We start from the raw sequence: 18,029 nt of genomic DNA, 5'->3' as shown, positions 1-18,029 counted from the left end.
GGGTGGGAAGGTTACATAGATCTGGGCACCGACGCCAACCTAAATTCCACATACCTTGGTGGAATGTATATCTAAGTACATTAAACCAAGAGGCAAAAACAAATAACAGTGTGGAAGGATGGCACAATGCATTCCAAGCTACCACTAACAGAGCCAAACCCACCTTCCTAAATCTAATACAATCTTTAAAAAAAGAACAAAGCTACCAAGAACTAAGGATAGAACAATCTGTTACACAAATTGTCCCTAAACTAAGAAAACAAACAAAACAAATGTTCAGACTCCTGCAAACCCAGTGACTCTATATCCTTCAACCAGAGGTTTAGAATACCTATCACTGATAGCTAAAAGCCTACTATAATGTATCATACCAAAACTAACAAAAACTTCTGATAATTTCATAAATTGTGCAATCAATAACAATTTTCATTTAATCATAAATAATACACATTTGTTAAATAAATTTGTTAAATTATAAAAAAGATTTATTTAACAAATATGCAATATTTATAATATTAAACATTGCAATGACATTTAAATCGACATTTCCCACCCAAATAAAATAAATGTGAAAAAGTTACAATTTATGTAGCAGAAGAAGAGGTCATCCAGCCACGTATAATCCATACAATACCTTACAATCCAGTACAAATCCAATTCCGGAAACCCTCAAAAACCCGAAAATAATAAAAAAATTGTGAAAAACGCTCCAGGAAATCCCGATAATACAAGTGTGGACACTTTATTATTTAAAGTGATATACAGACACCTTGTAAAAATTAACTTACGCATATTCTTCTCCCAATGCAATGCGACACCCTACAAATATCCCGAAAATTAGTAAAAGATTAAAAAAATCGCTCCAGTAAACGTGGAGTAAACAAGGGGGCCGATTCCGATCCGGTAAAATGTGCTCCGAATCGTCGTACGGAGAGTTTTTTCCCCATACGAATCGTACCCGTAGACGTCCCGTACGTACGACGAAGTACGATCCGTACCAGGTGCCAAACTCCGTACAAGTCGTACAGGACTCCGTACGACTCAAATCTCCGTACGAGTCTCACTCGGAACCGGCTGTACGCGACATCACTACGGTTCGCGGCTGGTTTTTACGACCCAGCAAGTACGATTTGTGTCGGGTACGCGCCGTACGACCCTTTTCCTACGGGAGCCGAAAACAGTCGTAAACGCAGAGTTCGCGCCGAAAAAGGTACGGAACGCCCCCCCCGGGTACGGCACGTACCCCCCATGATCGCAGGGGTACGCGCCGTACCCCTGTGATCATGCGGGGTACGTGCCGTACACCCAGCGTACATGGGGTACGCACCGTACCCCATGTACGGTGGGTGTACGGCACGTACCCCATGTACGCTGGGTGTACGGCACGTACCCCGCATGATCACAGGGGTACGGCGCGTACCCCTGCGATCATGGGCGGTACGCGCGTACGGTGTGTAGGTGATCGTGCGCTTTTCCGTACGAATCGACGTGTACCGTACGAATCGCGTCCGGGTCGGCCGATCGGGATCGGAATCGTCCGGTCGTACGGCGTCCGTACGAGTCGTACGGAAACGGCTCCGGATACGATTCGTACGGACGGGGATTTTACCGGATCGGAATCGACCCCAAAGTGTGTAAAAATCATTTAAAAATGAACATACACACACTTAGTTAAAAAAAAAAGCACTATGTTATCGTAATCCATTCCAAATCAACAACCATAAAAACCCGAAAAATCGTGTAAAAGATTAAAAATCGCTCCAGGAAATCACGAAAAAAGGAGATAGATGTTAAAATGTTACATTAATTTGTAATACAATCTTATCTCCCCAAAAAAAAACGCATCCTTCCATGGAATAATACTGCGAAGTTCCGGTACCTGTAAACATACATACATTAAGTAACCCACCCACACAAACACCCAAAGATTCCAAAATACACATTAAAATTTATGTAAAACATGTTCAAACACATATCCTAAGCATAAAAAAACACTAGGCCTCTAACATACACGACGCCTCGGTAAATACGAAGTTTCACCTAAAACATACCAAAACGACGACTACATACATACAATAACTCTAAAAACGTCGAATATAGTCTCAAACACTACTACTCTCTACGAAATATTAGTTAAAATTCCCCTTACCTTTCTCAACGCGAAGCAGCTTCCAACCGCGCTCTTCTCCAGTCCTGAATGAAGCAAAATAACCTTACGCGGTCAAAAAGTAGTCCCCTTAAAGTATATTAGAAAGGTAAAAATAATAAATACAATGTTCTAATAAGAAATAAAATACATACACAAACTTATAATTTCTAATAAAAATGTGTAACACTAATGACCATTTATTTAGTTTAGATATCCGTTTTTAATTAATATTAAATAATATTTATAGAATATTATTTAATATTAATATTACTTAAAATATATAAACTTTATAATACATATATTTTAAATGTTTAATGTTAAATGATATTTATTATAAAAAAAATTCCTTTATTAAAGTAAATGTAGCAATTTATTTCATTTGTAAATTAATAGTATAAATAAATAATTATTGTTATTTAATTATATTAATAATATAATTTAAATACATCATTGGAAATAAATACTATGACAACTCTAAAATTGAATTACTATTTTCAGAATGTATATATTTATTTTGTAACAAATGTTATAATTATTGTAAAATTGTAAATTAATGTTAATAATTAATATAATATATTAATTATTATTATTAATTATCCCAACAATGTATGTAAATTAAAAACATTTATTTTTAAACATTATATCCAACTAAGTCATTGTTTTAATATTTCATATAGTATTGGGAATAATGTTTTTCTCCTAAATATTTGTATATATATAACAAGAATAAAAAAATGTTTATTGTTTATTAAAAACATTGTATGTAATATCTATCAAAGTATTTTACAATGTTTTTTGTATAATATCTTTAAAACATATATTGACTATTGTATTTTTTTATAATAATCTATATATCAAACATGTATATTTAATAATATTAATATATAATATATTAACATTATTAAATTAATAATAAACAGTCTGTGAATAAAAATGATTATAATTTGTTCTCAATATTACAATTTGTCACCCAAATATAAATATGTTACAAATTATTATGTTTTGTATAAATACAGTACAAAAGATATGTATAAAAAATGTACATTTATAAATTACAATAAATGTAAATGAACACATCCTTTTTTCCTAACTACTTATATAGAATATTAATTGTTTTGACTATTGTACTGTACATGTTATAAAAACAAATTGACAATAAAATTATTAAAAACATCCATGTGTACTTATTTTCCTAAGATTATAACACAGTCATGTAAATTTTTCTGTGAGGGTGCTGAACACTGACCAATTATATTTTACTATTCATAGTCCAGTCAGACAAATATCAGGGAAGGTGCTGAACACTGACCAATTATAATTTACTATTCCAACTCCAGTCAGACAAATATCAGGGAAGGTGCTGGACACTGACCAATTATAATAGATGTATTACGTTACAACGCATACTTTTACAACGCATACCTTTACAACAAAATATTTCGAAGACAAAAACCATTACAACGCATGTAATTGAAATTAATATAATTTAATTTTATGTAATGTAATTAAATTTAATCAAAATTATTTAATATAATTTAGATGTAATTTAATGTCATTTTTACCCTGTTCCCATAACCCAAAAACCCAAAACTAACCTGGCCTGAACCCTAAAAATACCCCTTTAGCCAAAAACCCAAAACTGACCCTGAACCCTTAAAATACCCCTTTAGCCAAAAACAAAAAACTGACCCTGAACCCTAAAAATAGCCCTTTACCCAAAAACTAAAAACTGACCCTGAACCCTACAAATACCCCTTTACCCAAAAACTGAAAACTGACCCAGAACCCTAAAAATATCACTTTACCCAAAAACTGAAAACTGACCCTGACCCCTAAAAATACCCCTTTACCCAAAAACTAAAAACTGACCCTGACCCCTAAAAATACCCCTTTACCCAAAAACTGAAAACTGACCCTGAACCCTAAAAATATCCCTTTACCCAAAAACTGAAAACTGACCCTGACCCCTAAAAATACCCCTTTACCCAAAAACTAAAAACTGACCCTGACCCCTAAAAATACCCCTTTACCCAAAAACAGAAAACTGACCCTGAACCCTAAAAATATCCCTTTACCCAAAAACTGAAAACTGACCCTGACCCCTAAAAATACCCCTTTACCCAAAAACTAAAAACTGACCCTGAACCCTAAAAATACTCCTTTACCCAAAAACAGAAAACTGACACTGAACCCTAAAAATACCCCTTTACCCAAAAACTAAAAACTGACCCTGAACCCTAAAAATACCCCTTTAGCCAAAAACAGAAAACTGACCCTGAACACTAAAAATACCCCTTTACCCAAAAACTACAAACTGACACTGAAACCTAAAAATAACCCCTTTACCCAAAAACTAAAAACTGACCCTGAACTCTAAAAATACCCCTTTACCCAAAAACTGAAAACTGACCCTGAACCCAAAAAATACCCCTTTACCCAAAAACTAAAAACTAACCCTGAACCCTAAAAATACCCCTTTACCCAAAAACCCCAAACTGACCCAGAACCCTAAAAATACCCCTTAAAAAACCCAAACATATTACATTTAAAATAGAATTATATACTTACCAATACTTAAGTTGTAATGTTATGCGTTGTAAAGGTACCTACGTAGTAAAAACATGCGTTGTAAATACATGCGTTGTAATTGTTTTTGTGTAGTAAAATTTTTGTTGTAATGGTAGTACGTTGTAAAAGTTGCGTTGTAAAGCTTGTTTCCCATTATAATTAACTATTCAAACTCCAGTCAGACAAATATCAGGGAAGGTGCTGGACACTGACCAATTATAATTTACTATTCCAACTCCAGTCAGACATATATCAGAGTAGGTGTTGGACACTGATTCTAAATAAATTTGTCCACATATTATTTGTGATTTACACTATATATAATATATTTGATCATTTAGTATTTTTAATATACCAATTTTTTTTTGATAATGAATTATTGTAAAAATATTACTTGTAATTAATAATTTTATTCTAAATGTTTAAAATTTCTGTGCAAAAGATTATATTTTATAACATATTTTGATAATTTTTTTCCACATATTAAATTATATATATTGTGTTATAAAAGAATATTTATGTTATTTTCAGATATATTTTATGTGTATTTTTATCCGTATAAATTTTTTATAATTTTTTTTTAAAGTATCAGTATATTGTTCTAAAATTACATAAATTTAAGTATTTCTTACATATTTTATGATATTAATTATGATTTTTTTTCTAATTTTATGAGCAAAAATTAGTATAAATTAATATTTGATAAATTTATAAATAATAAAAATTAATTAATAAATTTATTTTATAATATTTGAAAAAATGTATTAAATATTTATAAATATTAAAATATTTTATAGTAATTGTTAAAAATATTAATACATATTTATAAATATTAAAATATGTTATAGTATTTGATAAAATTATTAATAATATTTTGAAAATATTAAAAAAATATTAAAAATATTTAGAAAAAAATAAAAAAAAATTGTCATTCTTAATTAGTTATTTAACATATATTATCCCAAAATTTTATTTTTTCCTATAATTTTAAATATTTTTATATAAAAAATGTATTTTTAAAAATATTTTATGTAAAAACATTATATTTATAAACTTATTTTAATTTTATTTTATAATACATTTATAGATTTTTACACTTTTTATTATATAATTTTTAAATTACTCCCCACCCTTATCCCCTATTAACCCAACATCCCGCTCCTATTATTTTCTATATTTATATAAATATATATAGGATTTTTTAAAATAATTATTTATATATTTTTTACATTTTTTACAATTTTTGAGTAGATTTGTGTTCATTTTTTATAAAAAAATTTATTAAATAAATTATTAAAAAATATACAAATATTTTATAGATTTTTACACTTTTTATAACATATTTTTAAATTACTCCCCACCCTTATCCCCTATTAACCCAACATCCCGCTCCTAACCATTAACATACATTTATATATTATTTTTTAAATATATTAATAATATTTTATTAACATTTTATCTATACTTTTTCGATATTTTTTACTATTACTACATATCGATATTAATATTACTCGATATTTTTGGCTCGATATTTTTGTACTCGATATTATTTTCACATTAAATGATACGATATTTTCTACTTCGATATTCTTTTTTACGATATTTTCCTATACTCGATATTTTTGACTCGATATTTTGTCCATTCGATATTTTGGAGTCGATATTATGACTAGTTACCCCTGGAAAGGCATTCAGTGGACTTTTTATGGGTGTTCTCATGCAACTCACATAGATTTCGGCAAATCCCCAGATTTACAGGAACTTGTAAACCTGGCGACTTGCCCAAATCTTACTCCTTCCCAGGGGAGGGGTAACAAGGAGAAATATCTCAATCTCTCCTCGTTCCTTCCTCTTTCTATGTGTGCTTGCAACACAGGCACCCTTGCACCATGGTACAAGGGTGCCTGCATTGGTGCTAGGCTGCCAAAAGGTACCAGCGCAAGGGAAAGGACAGGAATGTGCAGTGTTGCCTTAGATTCAGTGCATTTCTACCCTTTCCCTGTCACGCAGCATAGCAAGGCGACTTGCTGGCTGCGCTGCGCTGCACTGCACTGCGTTACAATCTCACAAATGAGAACCTAATCCTTTTGTCATAGCCAGCCTTTCTTCACCAGGGCCTAACAGACACACTGGACATGCAAAATGTAAGCATAATTGAAGGTGCCCACTCTTGTGTGTCCGGTGTGTGTACACATGCACTGCTACTGCTCTCTCTCTCCCATCCATCTTTGACATTGGGAAAGAGAAAACCAACCTATCAGTCTCCTCCATCTCCCACCACCTAGCATGGCTCAGCTGTGGCCTCAAATGCCCCTGTGGGGGTGATGCCCCTTGCCTGAATGTATTTATGGTGTATGAAAGTTTAAATATGTGTGTATGTGTTTTACCCTTGGCCTGCTGGTCAGTTTACATGTACATCCAGCATTTTTGCGACCAGTAAAAACTTTCAAGTACCGACCCATGAACTGAAAGGTTGGCTCTTTAAAATCTGATTCATAGTCGGTAGCAATCTGACCGACCTCATCTATATAAATACGGAAAATTGCGACTCACTGCAATTTGAAGACGTCACAGGGATGGGAGCCTGCTAAGGACATTTCTTATGTTTTCTTATTACAGTACCTATATTTTCTTATTACAGCTCTGTAAGAAAGTGTCTTTATTCCGCAAGGACACTCAGCTCCATCCTTCACATTACACCCAGCAGAGTTCACATGAGGGATCTTTGACAGCAAGAACCAGTCTGAACTTGAGCTAAAGGGGCTTGGGTATTGGTGTGTTCATACTGATAAGTTGTGGCCTTCATTTTGTTTATGTTTTGTCCATGAATCAAAAGCAATAACATTTATTACAAAAAATAGAGCAAAGGGGCAACACGAGACAATTAGTCGCTTCCAGGGGCCAAGCTATAAACAGTGCAACAAGTTCAGTGGCACCAGGGCCAGAGGCCTGACAGCCTCACTGAACCCAGATTATTGGTGTATTTTACTAGCCAAACACCAATGCTTGCTTGCACTACTGCCCATGGCATTCTTGCTGCAGGAAAGACCTCTTCCTGTGCCAGTGCCCCTTCTGAACTTGCCTGGCTATGCCTCCTGCCTGTACTGCACACCTCTAACCTGCAGGTGCCAATTCCGATGGTTCATCCTCTTATTACCTGCAACAATCTTCAAATTATTGTACAATTAATTTTGTCACTTATGCATACTTGAAATTCTAAGGTCTCGTTCCCACACCTCAATAGTTTTTTTGCTCTGTTCTGTAAATTTAGGGGCAGATTTACAAGCCCCTGGTGCCACTTTTGCGTCACTTTTAACACGGGAAAAGTGACGCAAAAGTGGCGCAAGGGGCTTGTAAATAAGCCCTTTAGTTTCATCTGATTGGTGACAGTTCAAAGAAATTATTCATCAGACTTGGGTGGATCATATTTCACTAAGGCAGTGGCATAGAACAAAATGAGGGGGCGCCCCTGCCAAATGTGGTGAGAGGCCGCTGACACTCCCACATCTTAATTGCTTGATTTTTAAAAAGACTACGGTCCTGATTCACAAATGCAAACTTGCACTTTTGTGTACGTTTGCATTCGTTTTGGTATTCACAAACACAGAGTTAATAGTAAGTTACGACTGCGGAAAGTCCGCCGTTGGGTTGGAGAACTCTGCCTATAAAAAGATAGGATATGCCTATCTTTTTAAGTGCGGAGTACTCCACCCCAACTGCGGAGTCTCCGAAGTCATAAACTTTCTATTAACTCCATGGTTGTGAATACCAAAATAAATGTAAACTTACACACAAATGTCAGTTTACCTTTGTGAATCAGGCCCATAGTTCTTGGCCTCAAGGTTTTCTTCAGAAGCCTGCAGAATGTCGGGGTCACCGAGGACCAAGTCTGCCTAGTCTTGATTCTATCTCATGCCTCTTTCATCCACCACCATCCACTCATGCCCCTTTAATCTCACGCCTGCACGCCATGTGGAGAAGTGTGGCTCAATGGTTAGAGCAGGCAGACCTTGATGCAGAGCTCTGGCCAGGGACCAGGGTTCGATTCCCGCCTCAGCGGGTCTCCGGCTCAATAATTCCCCTGACTGGATATTTTCGCCTCAGTGCCTGTTCTGATCACGAGTCCCACGCTGCAACTCTGGGAAATAGCTTGCTTAGTCTCCACAACGGCCCCAAAAGCGCTGGGATGCCTGGCTGCACCTGGGGGGTGCCCAGGAGTGGACATTTCCCAGGAAAGCCAGGAAGGGTTCCTAAGCGGTATACGGACAGCGCCGGGACACCTCCGGTGGAGGTAGCTGTGCGCTTTACAAATTCCGACATTTACATTTACATTTATCTTCTTTGTCATCCCTTCTTTCTCCCATTGCTCCTGTATTTCTCTTCTCCCTTCTTGTCTCTTTTATTTCCTTTCTCTCTTTTGTTTGGGTCAAGCGGCACTGATGAAAAATAAGTCCCAGTTCCCAAAATTCAGTGCTGGTGGCCCCCACTGCTCAAACGTAGCTCTGCATAGCTCAGATACTCGTAGGTCTAGGGATGAAATGCAGTTTTTCTTATCTGAATTCTTTCTGTGACTAAGGTTGACAATTGTATTTAAGTGGTACTGAGAGGGCTACTGTCTCTATGGTTATCTGTGGGGTGGAGGTAGGTGGACTCTACCTTGCAGGCACGGGACAGGACAGATGCCTCCTTAGCAGCCTTACCAAATATCATGCATCAAGGGGTAGACCACCACATTTCCTTCTGGTGGCAGCATCACCTCACTCAAAATACATTTGTCTTGCATATTACAGCTCCTATAATGTGCAACCATGCACTTCAGGATATAATTAAACAAAAAATAGGCAGTGCTCATCAGCTTGTTCTGTGCTGCTGCCCCTGGGAGTTAGCAGGACAATCACCATCAGGCCTGGCCAGGCACCCCAGACTACCATCAGCATGCAGTGTTGCCAGGTGGTCCTAGCCCAACCAAAGACACTCTCTGTCCCAGCCTGGGAGTCACTGGGGAGGCACTTCTGATTGTCACAGGAGAGTCCAGGAGAGCACTGAACTGAGTGCAATGGTGGCAGTATCATTGAGTGGGATTAGGGTCAAAGAGGTGACTAAAAAGGGCAACATGTTCTGTAACTATTTTGTTGGTCTTTCACCTTCCTGTAACTGAGTTGGTCGTTGACCTTTCAGTAACTGCTTATGAAATAACACACACACTTAAAATGAAAGATAAATGCAAGTCAAAGTGATCCATCGGGGATACACTTTATTAGATTATGAAACCTCACTTGGTTAATACACTCACCATTTGTTTGTGTGTGTAGCAAAAGGGAAACAGAACTGAATCCTGGTTGGTGCAGTGGATAATAGTATTTGTAGTACCGCGGGGTTCCAGTCTGCAACTGAGAAGGTGCTGTGAGTATCCAAGTTCTTATTTTAAAACCGTATTACACACAGTATAAAATAGACTGCTGTAAAATGTGCAAAGAGCTGCAAAGGCCTATTCACAAACTGCATTTTGTAGCACGTTTATAGTACTTCTAACGTACCGTACCACAAACTGATATTCACAAACCTACGTGTGGAGGTTCCGCCTCTCCTATCTTTTTCTGTGCAGAGATCTCCACCCGACTGCGGATGCTTCGCAAACATAAGTGTATGTTTTAGTAGTAAGTGTGGGAGTGGATGGAAAATGAGGATTATGTGCTACTAAATGCGAGGGGTTAAAAAAGATTGCGCACAAACTGCACTTCTAAAGTTACTAAAGCTGAAAAGGACCCACACAGTTGTAAATGGACTCCATCTCAGAGCTGGAGTAAATCCAGCAATACACATGGCTAACCAATGATACAGCAAACACCAAAGCGTGCAAACACTGATACCCCATAATAATGAAGGCAGCGAACATATGCGGTGCTGGACCTACTATTGTTCCTTAGTGGCTGTAGTAACTTTAAACTTGTACATTTAGCTCCAGCCATGTTTTACGGGTGGAGACTTGTATGTCTACACTTTTGAGTAACTTTACACTCCTAGAAGTTACTCAAAGTGTACGAATAGTATTACATTTGTTGATGTACTGCTGTTTAAGTTTACCACCGTGAATAGACCACTTCATGTTTAATGAGTACTAACAAAATATATATTTTTTAGTAATGCAAAAATATAACTGTATATAAAATAACACACCTTTTAAAAAAATATATTTTTATTGGTATTTTCACGTTACAAAAATATAAAACGTTGTGACACATAACGAGTAGGCAGTTATACGAAAGATAAAAGCAAGTTAAAATAATTTGTGGGTAATGAACTTTTATAGGTTATGAAATCTTAAATGGGCATTTCAATCACTGACAGGTGTGTGTGTGTGTGTGTGTGTGTGTGTGTGTAATCAGAGAGAACCAGGATGTAATCGTGGTTGGCACAGTGAGAATTAGTGACTTGAGTAGTAATAGTGCTAAGATGTCCCAGTCAGTGACTAAGAAAGCACTATAAATATGCAAGGAATTATTTTAAACTCTATTACACACTGCATATGATGTGTCACTGGAACAGTCACAGATTTGGCTGGAGAATATTGCTCAAAAGTGCAAGGAACCCTCGGAAATGTCACACATAAACAATCTGAAAACTTGGCACCTATGCCTTAGGCCTCTCAAAAGTGTGCTCAGATATATAAAGGAGGAAGGAACGCTGTCTAATAATGAGTTTGAACATCAGCTGATATGAATGCAAGCATCAAAAAAGTATTACAAATCAAAACGCTTCTTTTTTATCATGTTCTGTACTTCAAGGCTAGCTGAGTGCGCATTTTTCCATTCTGTGTGACAGGATGCGAGGAAGCAATTTCATATTTTAATACATCACCTGGCACATCCTGAGCTGTCAGAGTCACTCATCTTGGCCACGAGATAAGTTTGTGATGCAGCGTGTTGAAGAAGCGGCGGAGGTCACCTTAGGTAGTGTAACTCGTGTGTGCATGCACAGAGCCAGAACTGTTGTGACAAACCAAGGATGTAAACGCAGGTCCCTGAGCACGACAAGCTCTCAGGTGTGCCCTGTCTATTTCGAGTTGCCCCCTCTCCGCTGGTTGCCTGCGGCAGACAGGATAAAATACAACACAAACGTCTTTACTTGGTGGGAATATGCGTCACACATAACAGGAAGAGAAACCCATCTGTCACGCGAGCACAAATGTTGCCAAAGAGAGAGCGAGGGAAACTCTTTTTTTCACATCCCCAAATCCAAGTGAAGCTGCAAGAGTTTAGAATCTTCGATTTTTTTTTCCATGTGTAGAAAAAAGCTAGTTAAATCTTACAATACGTTTTTTAAAGGTTTGGTCTAGATACATTCGGCGGTTTCACCGGCCTTTTGTCATATAAAGAATCCTAAATAAAAATTTTACAAATATACAGGAGCGTTTGGCGTCAGCCCTCTTCATCCATTTGTCTGTTCAAACCACGTTCACATTTTGCTTCTGGCCACTACTTCACACTGCAGGCCTAATGGGTCAGTCCTTTCAGCCATTGGCTCTCTCTTGCAGTGTGAGTGAAAGCATTGTGCCCAACACATGTGCATATCTACCTTAAAAGAAATGCACTTGATTGATCGACCTGGTGGGCGAATATTTTACTTTGCAATGCTGTTTTCTATACAATCTTTTGCCTTCGTATGTTTTTTAATCACCCTTGTGTGTTTAGACTACGGACCAAATTCACAAGACATTTTGGAGTACATAAAGTATTACTATTAACTAACACCTTTGGGCATATTACCAAGCCCCTATCGCCACCACAGCGCCACTTTTTGTGACGTTGTGGTGGCGATAGGGTCAGTCCTATATTACCAAGGCAGCGTTAAACCACATAATGTGGCTTAAAGCCACATGAAGTGGCTTAACGCTTCCTTGGTAATATGGCCCCTTTCACGCTAAAATTAGCGTGAAAGGGGCGTGCAGTGGGTGTTGCGATGGGTGTTCCACTGCAACACCCATTCACTTCGACGCTGCCACCTATTATCAAGAGAGGCAATAATAGGTGGCAGCGCTGAACTTAAGACCAGAAAAGTCCTGGCCTAAAGGTGTCGAAACGAGGAGAAATGCTTCAGTCCTCCTCGTTCTTGCTTTTTCCATGTGTGCTGCCTTGTGCAGCACACATGGAAAATGCAAAATGCCAAGGTTTGTTTATGTACAGGAAGGTGTCCCTTCCTGTAAATAAACAAATCTTTTTTTTAAATGCCATTTTGTAACTTACATGTTCTGCATGAAGCTATGGACCAAATTCATAAAAGACATTTTGGATTACATAACATTTTACTATTAACTAACACCTTGGGGCATATTACCAAGCCCCTATCGCCATCACAACGCCACTTTTTGTGACGTTTTGGTGGCGATAGGGTCAGCGCCCTAATACCAAGGCAGCGTTAAACCACATAACGTGGCTTAAAGCGACGTTAAGTGGCTTAACGCTGCCTTGGTAATAGGGCCCCTTTAACGCTAAAATTAGCATGAAAGGGGTGTGCAGTGGGTGTTGCGATGGGTGTTCCACCGCAACACCTATTCACTTCGACGCTGCCACCTATTATCAAGAGAGGCAATAATAGGTGGCAACACCGAACTTAAAACCAGAAACATCTTGGTCTTAAGGTGTCGAAACGAGAAGAAATGCTTCATTTCTCCTCGTTTTTGCTTTTTCCATGAGTGCTGCCTTGTGCAGCACACATGGAAAAAGCAAAATGCCAAGGTTTGTTTATGTACAGGAAGGTGTCCCTTCCTGTACATAAACAAATCTTTTTTTTAAAATGCCATTTTGTAACTTACATGTTCTGTATGAAGCAGCACACATATGGTGCAGCCTGGCACTTCCGAAGTGGCGATGAGAGGCATTAAGCCACTTCCTAGATAATATGCCCCCTTATGTATTAAGAGTTCTTTAAAACTGTCTCTGTCAGTGATGACACAGAGATGTATTGGAAGCTGGTTCCAGTATTGAGGGGCTAGGTACGAAAAGGATCTTCCACCATTTCTGGCCATATTGATGTGACAAGTATGTAACAGAAGTTTCCCGCAGGATCTAAGACTCCTAGAGGCATTTTTACAAGCCCCTATCACCATCACAACGTCACTTTAAGTGATGTTGTGGTGGCGATAGGGGCCTCGCATTATTTACAAGGCAGCGTTAAGCCACTTAATGTGGCTTAACGCTGCCTTGTAAAGAAGGCACCCTTTCACAATATGCTTAACGTGAAAGGGGTGGGCAGTGGGTGTTGTGGTGGGCCTTCCACCCCCAACTCCCATTGATTTGGATACTGCTCCCTATTTACAAGGGTGGCGTACACAGGAGGCAGTGCCAACATTAAGACTAGTGAATACTTGGTCTTAAGTTGGAGAAACTAGGAGAAATGCATTATTTCTCTTCGTTTTTGCTTTTTCCATGTGTGCTTCCTTGTGCAGCACAAATGGAAAAAGCCAAAAGCCTTGGATTGTTTATGTACAGGAAGATACCCCCAAAATGACATTTTGTGACTTCCATGTTTGCTGCATTAAGCAGCACACATAGAGGTGTCACAATCTTTCCCCTGCACACAGACACCCTTGCACTATGATGCAAGGATGCCTGCATTGGCGCTACACTGCTAAGTGTAGCACAAGCACAGGGGGAAATGCAAGGCTCCCCATATTCTCATGAATATGGTGCAGCCTTGCATTTCTGAAGTAGCGGAGTGAGGAATTAACCCATGACGGCTAACACCTCACTCCGCCACTTCAGTTGTAAATATCCCTCCTAGTGTGGGCATACCATTTACTTTTTTTCTGTAAATATTGTGGACCATTCCCATAAAGGGATATATGGACCGAACAAAGAAGTTTAAACAGTGATCGTTTTTTCTTGGGCTGCCAGTGGAGGCTTCTAAGAATGAATTTTGAGGGCGACCGGGGTGGAAGATGACAGACTAGATGTGCTGCTGTATTTTGGATCACCTGAAGTTTTGCAAACAGTCCTTCATTCATAGAAGCCATTAGTGCATTCCCATAGTCCAGGCAACTAATTATAAGGGCTGGACTAGGGATTTTCTTTATTGAAGTGGTAGCCACTGGAATACTTTTCTAAGAAGACACATAGTTCCAAAACATGAGCCCGTAATGTGGTTTACATGTTCCTTTATGGACAGGTTCTTATTCACCATGACTCCCAGGTTTCTCACCCCTACTTTAGGATATAGGGCTATACCTAGGCTAGGAGGCCACCAGTCGCCAGACCATATCTAATGGGCCTTTCCCAACAGTACAATCTCTGTTTTGCTTGCGTTAAGTTGCAGACAATTCAGCTGCAACAACATGGCGATATTATCCATGCAATGTCATAATCTTACTTTAGTACACTCCGGATTTGGTCCCATTGTAATGCCAAGCTAAGTGCCATCTGTCTATCTATCTATCTATCTATCTATCTATCTATCTATCTATCTATCTATCTATCTATCTATCTATCTATCTATCTATCTATCTATCTATCTATCTATCTATCTATCTATCTATCTATCTATCTATCTATCTATCTATCTATCTATCTATCTATCTATCCATCTATAATATAGATAGACAGATAGATAGATAGATAGCTAGATAGATAGATAGATAGATAGAAAGATAGATAGATAGATAGATAGATAGATAGATAGATAGATAGATAGATAGATAGATAGATAGATAGATAGATAGATAGATAGATAGATAGACATAGATAAATTATCCAGAGGCAGTTATCACAGGTTAGTTATAGTTACGATCACGTTTCCACAGGAAATACATTTTTTGTGCTGCTAATACCTTCGACATCGTTTACCAAATCTCCACGTAACTTTCCAAACAAGTGCTACTTTTTGACTAGTTTGCACATGGAAAGTTTTGGGATGCTCCGTCAAGCAAGGGTTGAAAAAAAAAGGCAATCCAAAAATGCATTTTCCCCATTAATTTTTCCATAGGAGCTTTAAAAACTGCTACAGCCTTCACTGCTAAATGGATTTACACTAATTTTAGCAGAAAGCTAGATCTTGGTCCAGAAAGAGTCCTTTTTGTGTTTTGGTGTAAATCTGTTCAGTAGTTTTGGAGAAATTAAAGTTCAGAAAAAGTGTACGTATCACACAGCAGAGGTTCTATGACCCAAACAGATCTCAAACTGAGATCTGATTGGCTGCCACCCCCCACAACAAGCAAGTGGTGGCAGCCATCGTATGATTCTAGACTTCTCGAAAAAAAGCTAAAAAAAAAAGGCATGGCAGGGATACCCTGACCCCCTAGGCCTAGAGGTGGGGTCACAGCGGGACACTGCCTGGGGTCAAAAAGCTTTTTTTTAATGTTGCTGTGAATTTGCGAGGATCCATGTTTCTTTTTTTTTTAAACCCTGGGCTGGACCAGGGCCAGCGGGTATGACCCATGTTTAATTTTATTGGGGAGATAGGAATTCCTCGGATGTTTGCCTTCTAATAACTTTGTCACCCTTTGGTAAATCAACACAAAACTTTGTAGACCTATTCTTTTTCTAGATTCACTAATGATGCAAAGTTTTGTGGTGATTAGTTAAGGGATGCAAAGAATAAATAGGGGCCCCAAAACATGTTTTTCCACAAATGCATTTTCCATTCACTTTTTAAACAGACGTATTGGCAAAATGGCTGAATGGGTTTACATGATATTTGGCAAGAATGTAAATTATGGTGTGGAAAGGGTCATTTTTGGCATTTGATATGAAATTGTTCAGTTGTTTTTAAGTAAGCCATTGCACCTAGCGATAATAAAACCCAATATTATTGGTTAATGAAAGCCCTTTCAAAATAAAGTAGATGCCATATTGTTAGACCACACTTTGTCTTGGTTCTGTGCTTTAAGGTGAAAAATAGCTTATTCCTCTTTTTATAATGTATAGGAGTATATGAGGCAGTTTACCAAAGTCTGCAGAGTTAAGGAAAAGTATTTTTAATGACAAAAACTTTTACGGTGTACCACAGTGCTTCCTCAACATTATCTAGAATGAAAAACATTTTATTATTATGAAAGAATGCTTACACTGCTGACTCTGCCTTGTTCACATTTCTTCGAGTCTTTTCAAACTTAGCAGCATTTAAAGGTGACCACTTCTACTTTAGTCTCTGACAACTATTTGATAACACAAAAGGTGTGCATGGAATTATAGATCTGAGATGGAAAATGTCTCCTTCATTTCAATTTCCAATCAAACTCCAGTTAGGTGTCCAGTACGATTGCCGCCACAGTGAATAACCATTAAGTGGGGCTGGTCACATTCACTAACAGAGGAAGTAGCGGGAGTGGCTGATTCCATCTCAAACCTCTTTCATCAAACCATGTTTGTTCTACTCCCTTCAAACCTAAATCATTTTCAACACTATGGGGCAGATTTACAAGGATGTAATGCTGCCACAGCGTCATTGTTTTTTTTACGCTGCTGCATTTTGTTTAGTCATATTTACAAAGTGATGCTAGTGCCCTCTAGCGTCACTTTTCCACTGTTAGTCCCTATTTTTTTCAACACCAGTTCGGCCAGTGGCATTTACAGAAAATTATATAGAAGGTAGGCATTCCCTTGAAAAACACACCAGCAAAACTGACACCACCATATGTACAAGGATTTACCTGAATGCCTCTAATTTTCTTAAACTGCTGCTAGGTCCCATTAGTGGCAGGTTTGTACCGCTAGGGAAAAGCTGGTCTTACAAATGTAGCTAGCCCACTTGTATAAAAGCAGAACAGAAACAAATAACTTTCGCAAGCTCAACTACTCCATGGATCTACTGCTATTGCATCTAGGAGCACCAAGTAGACCTCCACCACAGAGGCAGCGCAGGAAAAGGGAGAAGATATGCCACCAGACGATAACCCTCATTGGCCCAAGGGAGGAAGAGGTCATTGCCAATTACAGGCTCAAGAGGGAGTCCACCTTCTGCACCAGATTACGCCAAGGCTGCAGCCAAAATTGCAGTGCTGCACCACCACAGACCAAACTACTGGCATTCTTGCTGACATCTGGAACTTTCTAACCCACCACAGCCAGAGTGGCAGGGGTATCCCAGGCATCCTTCTCAAGATTCCTCCCCACCGTCCTGGATGCCATCATAAGCCTCAAGCACCAGTACCTCTACTTCTCCAACACAGCACAGCAACAACAGGCAAACAAACAAGGCTTTTATGCCATTGCTAGATTCCCATATGTGTAGGGGGCAATGGACTGCACCCATGTGCAATTTGTGTCTACTGCAGCTACACCCCATATCTACCACAACAAGAAGCACATCTGTTCCATGA

The sequence above is a fragment of the Lissotriton helveticus genome, chromosome 4_1, assembly GCF_964261635.1.
Source record: "Lissotriton helveticus chromosome 4_1, aLisHel1.1, whole genome shotgun sequence".
Lineage (NCBI taxonomy): Eukaryota > Metazoa > Chordata > Amphibia > Caudata > Salamandridae > Lissotriton > Lissotriton helveticus.
Note: the sequence above shows the minus strand (reverse complement) of the source record.